The sequence below is a fragment of the Calidris pugnax genome, unplaced genomic scaffold, assembly GCF_001431845.1.
Source record: "Calidris pugnax isolate Ruff unplaced genomic scaffold, ASM143184v1 scaffold273, whole genome shotgun sequence".
NCBI classification, from domain to species: Eukaryota; Metazoa; Chordata; class Aves; order Charadriiformes; family Scolopacidae; genus Calidris; species Calidris pugnax.
In genome coordinates, this window is record NW_015094508.1 from 38,515 (window position 1) to 57,516 (window position 19,002).

At 41.6% G+C, this 19,002-nt stretch overlaps 1 long non-coding RNA gene across 2 annotated transcripts; it reads left to right on the forward strand.

Moving 5' to 3' along the window:
* Positions 1–20: 20 nt before the first annotated feature.
* LOC106901989 lies at positions 21–14,493 on the forward strand. Of its 2 annotated transcripts, none has more exons than XR_001414412.1 (7): positions 21–78; positions 1,229–1,364; positions 2,195–2,319; positions 5,100–5,178; positions 6,291–6,549; positions 13,259–13,375; positions 14,240–14,493. It is a non-coding gene; the product is annotated as an uncharacterized LOC106901989 (long non-coding RNA). The 2 variants fall into 2 exon arrangements; XR_001414411.1 differs by having other exon boundaries at positions 13,300–13,375.
* The last annotated feature ends 4,509 nt before the right edge of the window (positions 14,494–19,002 follow it).

Below are 19,002 nucleotides of genomic sequence, written 5' to 3' on the forward strand. Positions count from 1 at the left end.
TGCCGCCCAGCTCAGCCCAGCCCCGGCCCCGCCGCCCGGATGGCGCTGAAGCGGGTGGCAGAGCTGCAGGTGGACGCGGTGAGGCCGCGGGCGGAGCGGGGCGGCTGGGGAAGGAGGGGGGGAAGGAGGGAGGGGGGCCTAGGCAGCCGGTAGCGGGGTGGAAACCTGTCGCCGCCGTGATTGCGGGGCCCTGAGGTGCCGCACCGTGCCACAGCCTATGTATGAACAGATGTGCGCCCGCATCTATACTGTCTCTGTGCGTATGTGGGCATAGGGTAGATTTAGGTTAGTTATTAGGAAGAAATTCTTCGCTCTGCGGGTGGTGAGGCGCTGGAACAGGTTGCCCAGAGAAGTTGTGGCTGCCCCATCCCTGGAGGTGTTCAAGGCCAGGCTGGATGGGGCTCTGAGCAACGGGATCCAGTGGGAGGTGTCCCTGCCCATGGCAAGGGGGTTGGAACTAGGCGATCCTTACTGTCCCAGTTCAAACCGTTCTGTGATTCTATATGTATATACTTGTACTGTGTTTGAATATTTTCGTATGTACATCTGTGAACAGACCTTGAGTTCTAAGAGCTGGGGAGCTGTTTGGTTTTTTACAGCTTGGTTCTCATCTGCAAATGGAAGTTAACATAAAGTGAGGTCGTACGCTTGCAGTGATAATATCCCTGTGAAGATTAAAACACACCCTCCTTTTAGCTGTAGTTTCTCATTCATTTAGCTTTTCCTCCAAGCAGGAGGCACTGACTGGTTCTTTGGGGTTGCCAGCATAAAGTCTGCTAGAGTGTGCAAGGAAAAGGTTAGATTAAATGTGGAGTTCTTCTTGCTGTGTGATGTTTATTTAATGATGGGCATTACTGCTGTTCTGCAAATGGATAATAATAATATGTTGCTTGTAACAGGTCATCAGATGTAAGAAAAAAAATTAGTGGTTTTCACTCATTCATTTCCTTGTAGGTATCCAATGATATCTGTTCCGTTGTGTGTAATGCTAAGGTCTACGAAATCAGTCCCTGAAACCTGAAATAATAAAAAAGAAAATTCCAAAATGCAAAATGAGAGAAAAATCAATGATAGATCTTAATCTGGCACCCTTTTGAGATTATCAGTAATAAGGCCAAGGGCCTACTGGGTCCCCTCTGAGATACAGTCCTGCAGGCTTCGACTGATGTGTGTGTGTGTAAGACTGAACCAAGGAGTCTCATGTGAACATATTTTTTTCTTTCCTAAGGTTACTTGTTCGAGTGTGTTTCTGTCTGAGAAACATGACCTTTTTCTCAGTGTGTGCATCCTGGGTCAACACAGAGAGAGAAAATGCCTTCCTCCGTTTTTCTCTCTCGTTTCATGAGAAGATATGCTTTGAAAAGGTGAGAAATCAGCACTGAGAAATCAGGTGGACTGAGATTGAGCTTGCCGTGTATAAACACATGCATTAGACATACTTTGTAAAACATGCATGTACGTTGTCTGTGTACATTCTCTGTCACAGCTTTGGACATTCTTTACACTGTAAATGGGTAGTCTGCCTTCAAGCTTTGCAGTCATCTCCATCCCCAAAATATTTCAAGGCAGTGTGACATTTGGAAAGTTAATGGCAGCATCAAACTCCATTGTTGCTCTGCTAAACCAAATCTTTCAAAAGTAGATGGTTTCCCTCCCTTTTATCATCTTCATTTCATGTTCAGAAGATGAAGTGATCAAGTGCTGCATAGTCAGAGCATTGGAGATAAGGGGAATAAGCCATTTGCTGGAGAAGTGGTTATTGTCTCAGGCAAGCAGGCAAAAAAATAATAAATATCTGATATTGCTATGTTTCTTATCTACAAATACAGAACCAAATGGTTTGGGTTTGCCGGTTTTATGTGATTTTGTTTTCTGTGGCCCTCAAGAATACAAACTGAAAGGTTCTCTGATACAGAGGAGGACAGTATACTAAAATGGAACTGCTGTCTTAAATATTTCCAACGTCAAATAATTTTGAATCATGCTGAGTATGTGCCATTTCTGTACCACTCTTCTTAGGCCCACTGATGTGCCAGCCACTGCCTATTACTGATGGCATCTTTAGGGAGGAGAGGGGCAGCATTCTGTCAAGGACATTCATAATTTACTGAGTTTTCATTGCACAGCTATTAATGAAAATTCCATGTAACAACCTGGCAGCTATTTTTCAATGAGTGTTTTTTTGTTCTTTTAGGAGGCAACGCCCTTGCATTTTATGAAGGGAATACATGAGACCTTCTGTTCCCAGAATACAAGCTGACTCCTGCATGTCCTGGTGTGGATAGGGAATTACTGATGAAAACTTCTCATCATTTTCCAGTAAGTTGCCTGAAACTGGTACCTATCACAGGTGTCTGAAGAAGGAAGGAGTTCAGCTACTTAGTAGCAACTTCATGAGGACTGGAGTTTGACTGTTCCTCTGGTTGTCTTGAGCAGAGGGAGATGTTCATGTGCTCTTTTGAATACGGAAGTGCCTCAAAGAATGTACTGGGTGTGTGCTATCCTAAAAAATAAATCTGTTAGTCACAGTAAGAAATAAGTTCCCCATGCAGAGCTAGAGGCTTGGGGAAGAATGGTTGGAGAGCTGCCTGGCAGAAAAGGATTTGGGGGTTTTGGTCGACTGTCGGCTGAACATGAGCCCGTGGTGGCCCAGGTGGCCAAGAAGGCCAACAGCATCCTGGCCTGTTTCAGGAAGAGCGTGGTGAGTAGGACTCAGGAGGTGATAGTCCCCCTGTGCTCAGCACTGGTGAGGCCCTATCTCAGGTGCTGTGTCCAGTTTTGGGCCCCTTACCACAAAAAAGACATTGGAGTGGATCCAGAGAAGGGCAACGAAGCTGGTGAGGGGTCTGGAGAGTAAGTCTTATGAGGAGAGGCTGAGGGAGCTGGGGTTGTTCAGTCTGAAGAAGAGGAGGCTGAGGGGAGACCTTCTCACGCTCTATAACTACCTGAAAGGGGGGTGTAGAGAAGTGGGGGTCGGTCTCATCTCCCAAGTCACAGGAGATAGGACAAGGGGAAATGGCCTCAAGTTGCACCAGGGGAGGTTTAGATTGGATATTAGGAAACATTTCTTCACAGGTTATCCAGCATTGGAACAGGCTGCCCAGGGACGTGGTTGAGGCACCATCCCTGGAGGTGTTTAAAAGACGGATAGACATGGTCCTCAGGAATATGGTTTAGTGATTTTTATTTCTTATTTCTTATTTATTTTTTTGTCAGAGTTAGGTTGATGGTTGGACTAGATAATCTTTAAGGTCCCTTCCAACCTTGATGATTCTATGATTCTAATAATTTCCTCATAGGCAAATTAGGAGCCCTAATAGCAAAATTTTACGTTCAGTTATGTACCTCCATCCACAGATTAAGTGAAAGGGCCAGGTGCGTGATAGATTTTCAGGTTTCATTGTACCAATTACCTTTGAGGATGGACCTTTCTATCCATTATCTTTCTCTCGTGTACAGGCCTTGTTTTTTCAGTCTCCCTCTTCATATCTCTGTAAATTCTTCCTAGTGCTCATTCTTGCCCTTAGGCGGGTTGAGATCCAGCCAGAGAAATGGCAGCATCACCTCATTTCTCTGGCTGAATTTCTCTGGCCAGTCAGATGCTGCCCTCAAATCACCTATTCATTTACCAGTATTTCATCCCCTTCTTTCCTTTCAGATGAAAAGCTCATTTCTTTGCTTCTTCATTGCTACTGCTTTTTTTTTTTTTTTTTTTTTTTCTCCTCATCTTTGCATATGGGTAGGGGCAAATATAGTTTGAAGGTACTGTACTGTGATTTCTGGATTTCTGTCACTCCTGTAGAAGAAAGAGGAACTGCTAGAAATGCAAAATTCAAAATTGCAGGCAAGTGAACAGATTATTTTTCTATTTGGTTTTTTTTTTCAGTTAAAGATTATTAGTGGCTTTTGCAGTATTTGTCATGGCATTACCTGCCTTCAAAGGCAAACTGGAATTCCGTTTTCACACCATTTTGGGAAGTGTCCTTTTGGCCATGCTGACCCACTAGGAAGACTAGTGTATAAATGGAGCTGCTAATCAAACAGTAAAGAGCTGTATATCTTCTCTGTAGTTCAAAGGATTCTACTCACCTTTCTTCACAATATTCCTTTATAGGGAAATACTCTGGGGCAGTGCTAGTGCCTCAAGCATGTGTTTTGATCTTGCTGGCCATGTGCATCCCTTCTTGCATGGTTTTAAGAGTGCAGAGTAAAATCAAAGTTCTGCTTTTCATAGCAAAATTGCTTTACAACTGTTTTTTGCTGATGAGTTTGCCACAAGTCTTTCTTAGCTGCACTGCCTCTTTTAGTCACTTTTGATTCTGCAGTTGTCTCTCCAACTCCCTGAAAGGAGGGTGTAACTAGGGGGAGGCAGTCTCTTCTCCCAAGAAACAGGCAATGGGACAAGAGGAAATAGCCTCAAGTTGCACAAGGGGAGGTTCAGGTTGGAGATTAGGAACAATTTTTTACACTGAAAGGGTTATGAAGCCTTGGAATGGGCTGCTCAGGGAAGGGGTTGAGGCACCATCCCTGGAGGGATTTAAAAGATGGGTTGACATAGTGCTTAGAGACATGGGTTAGTGATGGGTTATTGTTTGGAGTTTTTTTATTGGTTAGGTTGATGGTTGGACTAGATGATTTTAAGGGTCCCTTCCAACCTAGACAATTCTATGATGTGCTCTATAACTCCCTGAAGGGGGGTGTAGAGAAGCGGGTGTCGGTCTCTTCTCCCAAGTCCCAGGAGATAGGACAAGGGGAAATGGCCTCAAGTTGCACCAGTGGAGGTTTAGATTGGATATTAGGAAACATTTCTTCACTGAAAGGGTTATCAAGCATTGGAATGGGCTGCCCAGGGAAGTGGTTGAGGCACCATCCCTGGAGGTGTTCGAAAGATGGGTTGACATGGTCCTCAAGAATATGGTTTAGTGATTTTTTATTGCTTATTTCTTATTTATTGTCTTGTCAGGGTTAGGTTGATGGTTGGACTAGATGATCTTTAAGGTCTCTTCCAACCTAGACGATTCTATGATGCTATGATTATAAGGGAGAGGCATAGGCAGTGGTTATGTTTTTAGTCCTGTCCCCTTAACTCTTATTTTTAGGGAAATTGCACCAAAAATAGAGTTCTCCACAAGAACAACCATTACAGAACTTCCACTTCAGTGCAGAAGAAAGAATTATGTAAGTATTTATGGTAAGGATGCAGACCTGATTACAATTTTATGACCTTTGGCTGAGTTTATTTGAGTCTAGCTTTACTGTTGCCTTTGTATCTAGATACCTTAGGCAGCAATGGTAGGTCAGATTAAAGGCCATGCTAGGGGTCCTAGATTTTGTAACAACAGCAAATCTGACTGACTGGACCAAAGCCATCTATTCCTCAGTCTGCTATCCCAGATGCTCTCATTTCCTATTATTAAGAAATTCATTCCAGGGAAAGCCCAGAAAAATAAATAATCCTTGCATTGCTTTCTATTGAAGATAAGATTTGAGCAGATAACATTATCTTGATTTGATGGCATTTCACTGCCTCCTGTCTTTTGCTGACAGTGGTTTATATCTAGCTTTTACAAATGTTTGTCTTTGCATGCTTTTGCTTAGTGAATTTATGCTTCCCCTATTTATAATTGCATACTCTGATCCAGACTGAACTGCAACCAGTTAGTCCTCCTCTGAAAAAGTGCTGCCAGCGCTTTCTGTGGTTTGTTCAGTGGCTATATATCTAATGGGTTATCTATTAAATAATATCCCGAGGGAGCAAAATTCTGCCCTCCTTGCTGGAACAAAACACTCACAGCAGATAAAAGTACTTTTATTTGAGTAATAGTGCTGAATTTGGCCCCCATAAATTATCTCTGAGATACTTACAATGTTTACATTCATAAGCTCCCACAGAAGTCAAGATCTCAAGATTTTAACTGAAGTTCTGTATTTTCTAAGCTCACAAGTGCTTTTCTGAAGTACTTCATCCTTCTCTGAGCTCTGTGACAGCCAGAGAACAATCTTTCAGGATTGAGCCCTAGAGGAGAGGTTGTACAACTGAGATAATGTGGAAGGAGATAGCATAGATGAGCCCATGCTGACTTCTTTCTGCTTTTGACTTTGCCACACTCCCAACATAGAATCACAGATTCTTCCATTTTGTACATACAAAGATCTAAATTCTGCTATCACATTGTCAATTCCTACTGGACTAATTCCTGCTTAGAGCTCAGTCTTCTTTGCAGGGAGTGGCAAATGGCTTGTACCTGGTTTTACTTAGATAATTGTACAACAGTGAATTTCTCTGCCAGGGCTGAAAGAGAACAAGGAATCAAAGATCTGCATCACCAAAACAGGAACCAATCACTAACACAATGCAAGACATCAGTGAAAGAAGAAAAAAAATATGGAAGGTATATGAAGTCCTAAAAATCACAAGCTCCTTCTCTAAATGCTAGAGGCCACTTCTGTGAACTCCACAGAGAAAATCAGCAGCAGCCATCAAGACTGCGCCTGGAGTCTGCTGAGTGCAAATCAGAAAATGAGAACAGGCCACCATTTGTCTGACATGTAAGTCCTAAAATTGCCATACTGCATTAAAAACATGAATTTTTGCTAGTATTAATTTCAACATTTTTGTCTATCCTGATCATCAGAACACTGAAGAAATTTAGCAACAAATTTGAAAATATGAATAGAAATGGTTTTTTGTTCAGTATGTAGTTGGCCTATCAAACTCACCGACAGCTGTGGAAATCAGGTTGGTCAGTTAACAATGTTCAGGAAAGGAAAAGATATTTCAAAGAATTCAAGGACATGTTTAGATACTGTAAAAATATAATATATTTTAACCTCCCCCTTTTATTTCGGACATAAACCAATCCGTGCATTTCTGCACTTGATAAGGAATCTGTGGGCAGTGTATTTCATATTTTTGACATAGTCCTGCTTCCTTCTGAGATCTCTGGGACTGGTTGTACTTACTGACAGGCCAGTGAACTGAGGTACCTGATGATATGGCAGTGATTGTCAGTCCCCGTGGTTCTACTTAGATGCATCAAAGTATTTTGTTAGTCACTGAAGACAGTGGAGAGTGTTTCTGGGGTTTCACCAATAAGTGTTTGCATTTAGCCAGTAGGGTGTTCCACCTAAATGCTTCAAAGCACTAACAGTTACTAGGACAGTGCTATTCTGACTATTTGCCTGGTTTAGAGAGAGGAAAACAGTGTATCTCAGGTGGTCAGTACTTCCAGGTGATAAAGTGATAGCTATGTAGAATAACTTAGGTTTGCTCCAGGTTTTAGGTCCTGGTCTTGTATTCTACAGTCCTGTTCCACCGTGCATGTGTTTTACCAGTCCTGTATTTAACAGGTGTGTATTTTAAGCTACATTCTTTAAATCCATCTTTACATGAGAATCAAGAAATCCCTCAGTTTGAGATGGACCTTTGGAGGACACCTAGTCCAAACCCCACTTAAAGCACATCCAATTAGATTAAGCTCTTAAAGGCCTTGTGCAGTTGAATTTTCAGTATTTCCAAGGACAGAGATTTCATAGCCTCTCTGGGCTGACCACCCTCATGGTAAAAAAAGTTGTCATTATATCTAACTGGAACTTGTGCCGTTTGTTCTTGTCCTTCTGCTAGGTATGTCTAAAAAGTGCCTGGCTCAGTCTTCTCTGCATCCTCGCATTAGGTAGTCATAGACAACAGTTCAGTGTCAGAATCACAGAATTGTTTTGGTTGGAATAGACTTCATGAAACCATCTAATCTAACCCCCTTACTCAAGCAGAGTCAGCTAGAGCAGGTTTGCAAAGGACTCCTCAGTCTCCCTGGACAATGTATTCTCTCTCACAGTAGCACAGTGTTTTCTTGTGTTCAGATGGCATTTCATGGTTTTTCATTTGTGCCCGTTGGGTCTTGTCTTGTGTCTGGGCATCACTGTGAAGACCCTGGCCTTGTACTCTTCGTTCCCACCCATCAGGTATTTGTACACATGAATAAGGTCGCTCCCCCCCGACCCTTCATTTTTCCAGTCTAAACAGTCCCAGCTCTGTCAGCCTTTCCTCATGTGAAAGATGCTCCAGTCCCCTAATCATATTTGTGGCCCTTCAATGGACTTGGTCAAGTAAGTCCATCTCTTTCCTGTACTGGGGAACCCAGAACTGGACACAGTACTCCAGCTATGGCTTTACGAGTGCTGAGTAGAGAGGAAAGATCACCTCCTTCCACATTCTTGCAGTGACCTTCCACATGCAGCCCAGGAGGCTGTTGGCTGCCTTTGCCATGAGGTTGCAGTCCTAGCTTGTGGTCAACTGATTGTTGACTAGGATTCTAAGGTCCTTCACTGCAAATCTGATCTTGAGCCAGTCAGTACACAGCATGTACTGGTGCCTGCAGTTATTCCTCCCCAGATGCAGGTCTTTGCATTCATCCTAGCTAATATATATGGGATTTCTCTCGAACATCCTTTTGTCTGTCTGAGTCCCTCTGAATGGCATTACAGCCATCTGGAGAGACATGGATTTGATGGATGGACCACTCAGGGATAAGGAATTGGGTGGATGGTACTCAAAGAGCTGTGGTCGATGGCTAGATGTCCTAGTGGCAACCAGCGACAAGTGGTGTTCCTCAGGGTTCAGTATGGGGACCAGTGCTGTATAATGTCGTTGTCAGTGACATCGACAGTGGGACTGAGTGCACCCTCAGCAAGTTTGTTGATGACACCAAGCTGTATGGTGCAGTCAACATGCTGGAGGGAAGGGATGCCATCCAGAGGGACCTGGACAGGCTTGAAAGGGGGGCCTGGGCAAACATTATGGAGTTCAAAAAGGCCAAGGGCAAGGTCCTGCACCTGGGTGGGGGCAATCTGAGGCACAAGTACACACTGAGTGGAGAATAGATTGAGGGCTGAGGAGAAGGACTTGGGGGTGTTTATTGATAAGAAGCTCAACATAAGCCAGCAGTGTGCGATGACGGCTCAGAAAGTCAACAGCATCCTGGGCTGCATTATAAGACGTGTGGCCAGCAGGTCAAGGGAGCTGATTCTGCCCCTCTACATCGGTGGTCTTTGAAAAAGGCTGCTGAAATCCTGCCATTCCGCATTGGCATATAGAAGGCTATTTCAGTCTGTCACTGATTTTTGTTTCAGTGACATATCCAAGCCTGAGGTATTTATCTCACAGTCAAGGGAACGGCTATAAATTGAAATCAATGATGCTCTCCCCTTCCTCCCTCCCTCCCCTTCTTCCATATGGCTACGAGTGGGAGTTGTCCACCTCAGATGGCAGAAGTGACAAAATTCATGCCCTTGCTCTCTAACTCTTTGGCTTGTGAAACAGCCTAAACAACATAATGATGAATAACCTTGTAGGAGTTGTATGGTAAGAGGCCTTGTGTGAATCAGGCTTTCAGGATAAGGCCCTTCATTTCACTGAAGTAATTCCCCATTGTTTAGCATCTGTTTATGGTTTGGAGTCACACAAGCCTTGCACTAGCCTGAGGGAAGCGCCCTAGAGGAAAAAAGGGGAAGGTACAAACAAGGATGAATGAGCCAGTGTTGCTAGCCCAGTGCAAGATGCAGCAATCAAATCAACATTTCCTTTCACTTTCTAGTTCCACAGATTACATCACTGAACACATCTAGTGCTTGCTGTAAGGAGGCACATGGCTCACAGCTCCCTAACTAGGTTCAGGTTTACAGTGTTCTCAGGAGTAGGGTCAGATGCTTCAACTGGGGAAGTTTACATCACCAAACCCCAAGACCTCGGATGATATTTTCCACTAAATTTATCTGTATTTTTCTGGTATTTCTCCTCTAAATTTGCCTCTTGCGTGATTGCCCACTGTTTGCTTCAGCACCTGAAATGGCATTTGCTAATGTGTTTATACTTACAATACAGCAGTGGGAAAACTCACTCTCCAGTCACAAACTTGTTTAGCAAGAAGTTGAGAGTGAGAGGAGGTGGAAAACTTCACAACAGATACTGCAGGCCCAGCATTGTGAAAGCATTTTCTGCAATACAGAGTGCTTGCTCTCACAGATACTGAACTTCCACTCTCAACTCCAAGTCCTGTTTTTTCCCAGAGCAAGATTTTGTGCCAGTCACCTTAAGAATATTTATCTTCACTCTCAACTTTGCTATATAAGTGTTTATTTTCACTCTCAACTATGAAACAGAGGAGGGTGGGCAATTAAACCTATGAACCTAATATTAGAAAGTGCTACATGGGAAAGAGCCAGCAGAAACAATAGTTTATCCATGAGTGTGATACCAGCTGCCATTGGATTGTCTTCCTACTGTATCTGATCTCAAACACTGAAGACCAAATTCTTGATGATATCAAACAGTGGTTTTTGTCTCACCAGCATTGGTGGTTTTTTAATGAAGAAGTCCATTCTCTGTAGTTGTCCTATAAGTAAACAAGTACTCTGCATAGTTTTGTCAGTTTCAGTGGTATTCACGCAGGAATGACTTTGAGATTGACAATTGACCCTGCAGCATATAAGAAACCTACAGGAATGGCTTCCTAGATTGTCTTCTGCCCTCTGACTCTCGGCACCCTTTTGGGATGTTGATTGCTACTTAACTAAGTACATATATCACTTGTTTGATAATAAAAAGTCTGTAATCCCAAATAATCCTGTTGTATTCAGTGTAACTGTCGTATCAATCAGAGAGTGTTTTTGTCACAACCACTAGATGGCGACAGAGGTCCATTGAATTTCTTTTGGCATTTCTTTTGGCAATTTCCTGCTAAAATAAGGTTTAATAATGCAATACCCAGCTCTTGAGAAGGCTACCAGGGACAGAGGACAGTGTCTATTGCCTGAACTGGTTCAACTCTTTTGGAAACAAGTGAAAGGTTTACTTTGGACTAGATACTTTCATCAGTTCTCCTTAAGATAGGCAATGAATTAATTTGAGGTGTTTTTGCTAGGGAGCTTCTAAGAATGAAACTGATGATATCCTTGAGAGAAGGAGTATCTCTCTGAGATATTCCCTGCATGAGGACTCAAGGAAGTAGTTATTATCAGAGAGGTAAGCAGCCTAATCTTAACCTTTTGATATCCTGAATTTATTCCAGAACCAGAAAGACTGTAAGTGAGTTATGGTATCAGCAAGAGAAACTGTAGTGCAAATAGTCTATGCAATCCTATTTCCTCATTTTGGAACTGCAGGTGATTGTGACTGCCATCTCTTTTATGTTTTTAGATGGCGAGTCACTTAAACTTAGACTCTAAACTCAGGGTTCTAAAAGGATGTATGAGATTCACTGGTTTCTATCTCCATCAGTTTCGTGTTTGTACAGTCTACCAATAACTGCTTTTCCCTAAAATTCACAGGATGGGTGTCTCCCTCATTTGTGCATCTTTTGTCATCATGAAACATAGATTTTGCATTGGGAATTTTATGTAGCATTTCTGATTAGATTTTCAAAAAGGGTGGGTGTTAAGCTATTAAACTTTAATGCATTGTAATGGAATTGGAGCATCTGGCTCTCTTGGACTTTTTGAGAAGTTCAGCTCTTTTTCAGCTCTGTCAAACTGGCAAAATACAGTAAAAACCACAGCTGTCCATTTTGGTGGCAATACAACTGAAAAACCTAAGATTAAGACTTGCTGAAGAGTAAGATACTGTATTTGCAGTGTCCTCTTTCATTCCAGGGTCACGTTTCTGCTCATTTTTTCTTTTCTTGATTCCTAGTTCTGAAGTGTTATAGTTGCATGCAGTCATCAAATCAAATGGCAGATGCTCTCATCCTTCAATTCAGTGAAACTCCCATAAAGCAGTCGATGTAATTTAAATGCAGTTAACAATTGCAGAATCTGTGTGCATATTCTAATTTTGCCTTGGCATACTTCATTAAGATTTTAAGGTCAAACACAGTGACTAAACACATCTTTCCCAAATGCCAGCAGATTCATGCTAAGGGTTTTGCATCATATTTTTCTTAACCATGCTTGATCAACCTAGGTCAAGGCAATCCCAAGCACAAATACAGGCTGGGCAGAGAATGGATTGAGAGCAGCCCTGAGGAGAGGACTCGGGTATGTTGGTAGACGAGAAGCTCAGCAGGAGCTGACAATGTGAGCTTACAGCTCAGAAAGCCAACTGCATCTTGGGCTGCATCAAAAGAAGCATGGCCAGCATGTCAAGGGAGGTGATTCTGCCCCTCTAGTTGGTGAGACCCCACCTGGAGTAGTCTGTCCAGCTCTGGAGTCCTCAGAACAAGAAGGACATGGACTTGTTGGAGGAGGTCCAGAGGAGGGCTGTGGAGATGTTCAGAGCACTGGAGCACCTCTCTTATAAGGACAGGCTGAGAGAGTTGGGGTTGTTCAGCCTGGAGAAGAGAAGGCTCCAGGGAGACCTATAGCAGCCTTCTATTACTTAAAGGGGGCCTACAAGAAAGATGGTATTATGGTTTGAGAAGACCCATAACAATCTATTGTTGTTTAGACAATTAGTTCTATCACCCAATGGCTCCTCCCCACCCAGAAAGGGGAATCAGGGAACACAAAGAAACACAAGGGTTGAAATATAAATAGATTTAATAGACTAAGATTAAATAATTAACAATAATACTAAAGAACCAGTATTAATTCCGATACTGATATAAGATATACAAGAATTATACTCAGCCAATTCTATCAGCAGGAAGCCGTGCACTCCCAGCAGGGACAGCAAATGTCGGACACTGCGAGTGCAGTGGCTTCAGGAGGAAGGGAAGGCCTCAGGGGTCCGGCACCGGGGCAAGGAGTTGTCTGGAACCACCGCCATAAAGGGAGAGCCCCCTACGCAGCAAACTTTTCTAATTTATATTGAATGTGATGTTCATGGTATGAAATAATCCTGTTGCCAGCCTGGGTCAAATGATCAGGCCTTGCTCCTCCTTGTCCCTGCACCTGGCAAGGCTCGAAAACACCAACCTGGAATCCCACAGAGCCTGGCTGGCTATAAATATTTTCACAAATTCAGACACTAGAGTCTTCTAAAAGTGCAATTTTCCCCAGCATTAGAAGAAAAGTTAGTCCTGTGTCTCTCAACCCAGGACAGATGGAGAGGGACTTTTTACAAGGGCAAGTAGTGATAGAGGGGTAATTGATCATGCTGAAGCCCACTTTATTGTTTTAACAAACTCTTTTATATCTTTCTTACAAACGTGTGTCCATGTATAATTGGTTCACTTAAAGTCCAACAGTTCATGATTGGATAACTTCCTCCTTCTTTGTTCTCTGCTGTAACTTCAGTAACTTTTCTCTGCTGGCTATCTGACAGGTCCTTAATCTTATTTACTCCCTTCTTGTCCGGACTCTCAGGCCTCTTCAAGGATACACAGATGTCTGCACAAGGCCAATGCTAAGGCTCCCATGGACAAGCCAAAGTTTCCCACAGGTAATGGCTTCAAACTTGAAGAAGGTAGATTTAGATTAGAAATTAGGAAGAAATTATTTTCTGTGAGGGTGGTGAGACACTGGAACAGGTTGCCCAGGGAAGTTGTGGATGCCCCATCCCTGGAGGTGTTCAAGATCAGGCAGCATGGGGCCTTGAGCAACCTGGTCTAGTGGGAGGTGTCCCTGCCCATGGCAGGGGGGTTGGAACTCGATGATCTCTAAGGTCCCTTCCAACCCAAACCATTCTATGATTCTATGATCCTATGATTTTATTCTTCTGGTTGATATTCAACTTCTGTGACCAAAATGACCAAATTCTGCCCCTGTGCAGTGGTCTTTCCATTAGGTGATTTGCCTGCATATAACTGAAAGCAGCCTTGAACATTTTTTTGTACAATCACTTAAACAGTGCGTGACAATACATGTAGCATGCCTGTCACATGGCTAATTCCTCATGTGGTTTCTCTTGGAAACAAAAAGTTTGGACTGTCCCCTCAGTCTCAGGACCCTTTCTGCATGGCTTGGAGGAGATGGCTGACACAGAGCAATATGGAGTATGGAGAACCAGGGGGCCACACATCCTGGAGTCTTCACTTACGCAAGACTTGCATCGAATTCAGTGGGATTTTCATTTTACCAGCAACACAGGACCAGATCCTTTATCTTTGTGGCACGGACTCTAGTAACTCTAAAAAAGCATGTCAAAATGGTCTATGCTTGAGTCTGAAACCTTTAATGAAAAGTCTGTTTCTCAAAGCTGATTCTTAAGCTCAGTTTCCTTGGAGATCATTGTTTAGAAGTGTTTTGGATAAAGTGCTTTTGCAGGTACTCTGATTCTTGGACAGTAAAGTTATTGTTTCTGCAGGTGGAACAGCTCTGGTGACTGCTGGGTTCTGACTTGAAGAACACGCTGAGCCTGATGCCTCTATTCCATCGGAGTGCTGTTCTATTCCATCTGAATGCTCTTCATTTCTCTCTGGATATACAGCATTTTACTCTCTCCAATGTTAAGTAACATTGTTGACTGAAATAAACTGCGGGCTACACTACAATACCTGAACACCATGGAGTACTGAAGTGGAAATAAAGAGCTCTGCCATTACTTTTCATTTCTATAAATCACTTTGCTCAAGATGTTGAGTGTGGACAGTCATTTAAAATAGCATTTTTTAAAGATAATTAATTCAATAGTTTTCCAGCTGCTCAGATATAATTTTTATAAAAGAAGATATTAGGGTAGTGCAGGGTGATTGCAAAAATTGTAAGAGGCCAGAGCCAGCATTAATCTGGTTCTGTCATTTGAATTATTTCTGTCCCCTCCCTTTATGAAGTCCTACACCAGCAATTAATTATCCAACCCTTAGCACCTTCCAGCAAGGTGCGCTCCTGTTTATCTTCTGATAGCCAGGTTGGATTTAAAAGAACAGGCACATAACAAGAAGAAAGAGAAGCCCTTCGTACATAAGGCTCTCATACTGTTAGTGATCCATTCAAAGAGAACTAAAAGACAGAGTTTCAGACTCGAATGACAAATAGAGGATTGTTAACACGGTACAAGCTGAAAGTAAATTCAACTGGTGACATAGCACAAAGGCAAGAAAATTCTCCCCAAGTTGTAATTGTATCACACTGAAGATTTAGCCAAGTCCTATATTTGGTATCAAAAGATTACACAATGGGTAAGCAGATGTTATATATTTTATTTTAGCCAGTGTTTAATGCTCTCCTACATTGCTTTTTATTTGAAAGTGTATATTTTGTGACAGATGAAACTCGCTTCACTCTCTGAGAATGTGCCTGTGGAGGAGGGAATGCTTCAGATTTTTCCAGGCAAGATTCTCAAACTAACATAGCAAAAAGGAATTTACAGCTTTAGTCTTCCTTGGGCAGGGATAATTAAGGATATGAAAGTTTTAAAAAAAAAACACCTACTTACGATTCTTGCAAAGTTCAAAGAATATAATGTTTCCAAAATGAAGGAGGTGTTAAATAGTCATATTCCACCTCGAGAGTAAAACAAATGAAAATCAGTCAGCCAAATGTAGTCTGAATTTAGTGAAAAGGTTTCCAGCCATTGAAGTGAAATTCTGAGATTAAATTACATTGATCTTCTATCTCTGCAATTCAAAGATGGGCATTTATCCTCCTGTATATAGGATTTTTATTCATTGCTATTTGCATAACAGGTGCTGGACTCAGTACAGCAGGAAGTCTCTTCCCATTTAGCAGACAGCGCTCCAGAATGATCAAAGGAGTGCTTGAGACTACTTACTGGTTGATGCTTGAACCGCCACATGCAGGTTCATAAGTAGAGATACATAAGCTTTCAGAAGTGCTCACCTTTTCTCCTTAATCACTCCTCCACACCTTTTAAGAGCAAACTAGTATTCTCAGCCAGAAAATAAACTTTGATCATGTGGGAGAAGAGCAGAGTTCAGATTTCTTTTTCAGCACCTGTCCTTGGCAAGAGCTGTATTATAACTTGGTTTTAACTTTTATTCCAAATAACAGTATTTTGTTCATTTCCACACTAACATATAAACTATAAATTATGCAATGCAAAGACACAAATAATCAAAGAGCAATGTAGTTTCAAATTAGTTTTTCTGACTCCCAAACACAGAAAATGATGAAGTGGAAGTGTGTGGCCTTTAAAGTTTGTCTCTGTGAAGAGAAATGAAAATGCCCTCTGGAGAGAAGAACTAAATATCTAGGCAGTGTGGCTTCTCTTTATAGTGGTGCTTATGCAAGATCTCAGCTTCACAAGGCACATGGAAGCAATATGCTAACTCTCCCAACTGGAACCAATAGCAGGAGCCTGTATCCCTCTGAAAAAGTGAGAATGAAGAAAATCTGATTGATTTACCAGTTTAAATATTCTCCCCGTTGCTGTCATTGGTCCAAGTTAGAGTAACGTAATCATGTTAAAAAACAAATAAATTCTTTAAAATGGAGAAACCAATATAGATATATATCTTGAAGTCTGTAACAACCCATGCTAAACCATGTCAACAAGGAAAGTTTTAATTGAAGTCACAAAGCACACATTTACATTTGGTGCCACCTGTATTATAAGGAATCTCTGTACAAGTGTAAAGAAATACTATACTACTCCCCTAATACAGTTAGAAATAATTGCTAGGCAAATAGATAAGTGCTGTGCTTTAATTTCTGGTTTTCTGCTAAATTGCTGTCACTGAAACTTCTCAGCTGCTGGTGTTCTTCAAGCTCTGTCAGACAAATAGAGAACTGATCTCTGGGGCAGAGACCATTTCTTACTTATTTAGGTGTACAACACTTAGCAAAGGGATCTAATTCCTTTACTGATTTTCTCCTGCACTGCTTTAATACAAACAGTAAAGGCAGCGTGATTAGACTGATTAGACTACTCTATGCTCTAATGAAGATATTTCATTCGTTTAGGCTATGTATCCATTCACAGAAGCAGAATACAAGTATTTTCTCACTGTATCATATGTAATTATGGAAGAGTGCAAGTAGAAAACAAACAGTTTACACTGGAAGGTTCACATACCACTTCTTTTCTCCAGCAATCCCTGCAGTGCACAGATAGATGAAGAACACAGTTCCTCCACTCAGTAGCTTGTATAGTAGCATTTTGAACTGACCTCAGGTGTATGTTGGCACAAAGGTTTTCCTATGCACTTTTACAAGCTAACAGCTTTAAAGCTAAATCATGAATGGAGCATTTCAGAAACAGATGGAATAAGATGCAGCCTAAGGTCTTCATATCTGTGGTGTACTGTTTTTAGAGAACTGAAGTTAATGAATCTGAGCAGTCTTCATGTTTATAGACCTACAGAAGTAGCCATTGCGGCCCCAAACTACAGGTGAAGAAAATAAGGTCCCAAGAAGACAGGAAGCTGCTAGGGAGTTATCTCAGAGTTACATCACCTTCATGATGCATAATCACTTCTTGGAAAAAAATAACTAGTTCCTTGCTATCTTCCACTTGCTCCATGGCAGAGTTAGTCAAGTTAGTAGAACTTACCCACCAGAAAGTATCTACATAGTGCTGAAGTATTCAAATGCATGGTGAGTCATCACTTCTCAGATGTCATTTTTGCACCTTGCAAGTGGATCTTCATGGTCCTAATTTTCTGTCTCCCTCTCCAAAAATGCAAAAGAAGAAATATAAAGCTATTTGACAAGCTAATAAAACAAGGAAGTCCATTGTTTTTACCTATGGCACAGCAGATCAGGCTGAAATCATGCAAAGTCAGGCTTCTCCATCTATAGAAGAAAAACCTTTTGTCTGCTACAATTGTCTACAATTGTCTACAATTTTTTAGTACTGGGCTGTTCAGTTCATTGGTACCTCATTTAAAATACATATTTTTGCTTATGATAAAGCAAATGCCTGGCTTGTTTCCATTCTTTCTCCACCATTCCATAAGTAACTACTAAGGGGTTATCTTTCATGCAGCACATGTGCCAATACGAGTTGTGAGACTTGTTCAACTTATTTCTAAGGTTTAGCAGTAGCAGTCAGTAATGCACTCACTTGCTAGAAAGATTTCATCAGAAAAAACTTAATTCTTGGAAACAGAACACAGTGTTCTTATTTCTGTCTCCTTTCCCTTATTATATGCATATCACTAAGCATATTCAGAACATAACTTATTGAGATGGTAATAAACTAGATGTTTCTAACTTAATACTTACAAAACTATCTCAGAACAAGATATTCTAATAAAAAAAGCATTTCATTTTTGTATCAGGTTATATTTCACATACCAAGCCTCAGGGCTATGAAGAATCTTATGGATTAGTTCAATCCCTTAAATGATCTGCTTACTTAACTGTATACCTTAAAGTGCTTTTGTATAAACACCATTAAGAAGATTCCAAATTCAGCATGTTGCTCGTTTAATCTACCAGAAGATGATCATATTCCTCTCCCTCAATGTTACCTGCCACCAACCAGTCAAACGTCAGGAGCAGACAGGTTATTCGTCTGGGATAGTTGCCTGGAGAGGCTTGTCTATCATCCAGTGTTGTTTGTGCTCCGCCTGAAGAGAGATCAGAGACCCTCCCCTTGACTGCTGTGAACGTTCAGGACAAGTCCTAACTTGCTGGCTTGATTTTAGTCAACTGAGTGGCTGCCCTGCAGCAATCTCAGGTCCAAAGGAAGTTTCCTTCTATCAGTGTAGAGACCGTTCCGTCCGTCTGCTTTCTGCTTCGTTGTGCTGTAGGCTCCCAGCTTCTTGCTATGATGCTGTCCCTTCTTTTTTAAAGTATGTAGCCAAGAAGAATGTCTACATGAAGAAACCTGGGGGGTTATGCATAAAGGCATAACTGTGCTTGCCCAGAAAAATTACCATTTAGTTAAGTTGAAAACTAGAAGAGTTCATGAAATTATTTAAAATAAAATCCCGTATATTTCTAAATTATTCTTTGTATTAAAATCTATATTCCAGATATGTCTATTAAAAATCCATTTCGACAAGGTTTCTTCAAGAAGCAGGAAGAATATATGACAGGTATTAAGCAGGCAAGAGTTTTTAGCCTTTCTATGAACATGCAACCCTTTCAGATCACTAGTTCCAGTGCTGTAAAATTCTAGTGGTAATTTCAAGTGCTTAGTCTAGCAAAAATACAGACTAG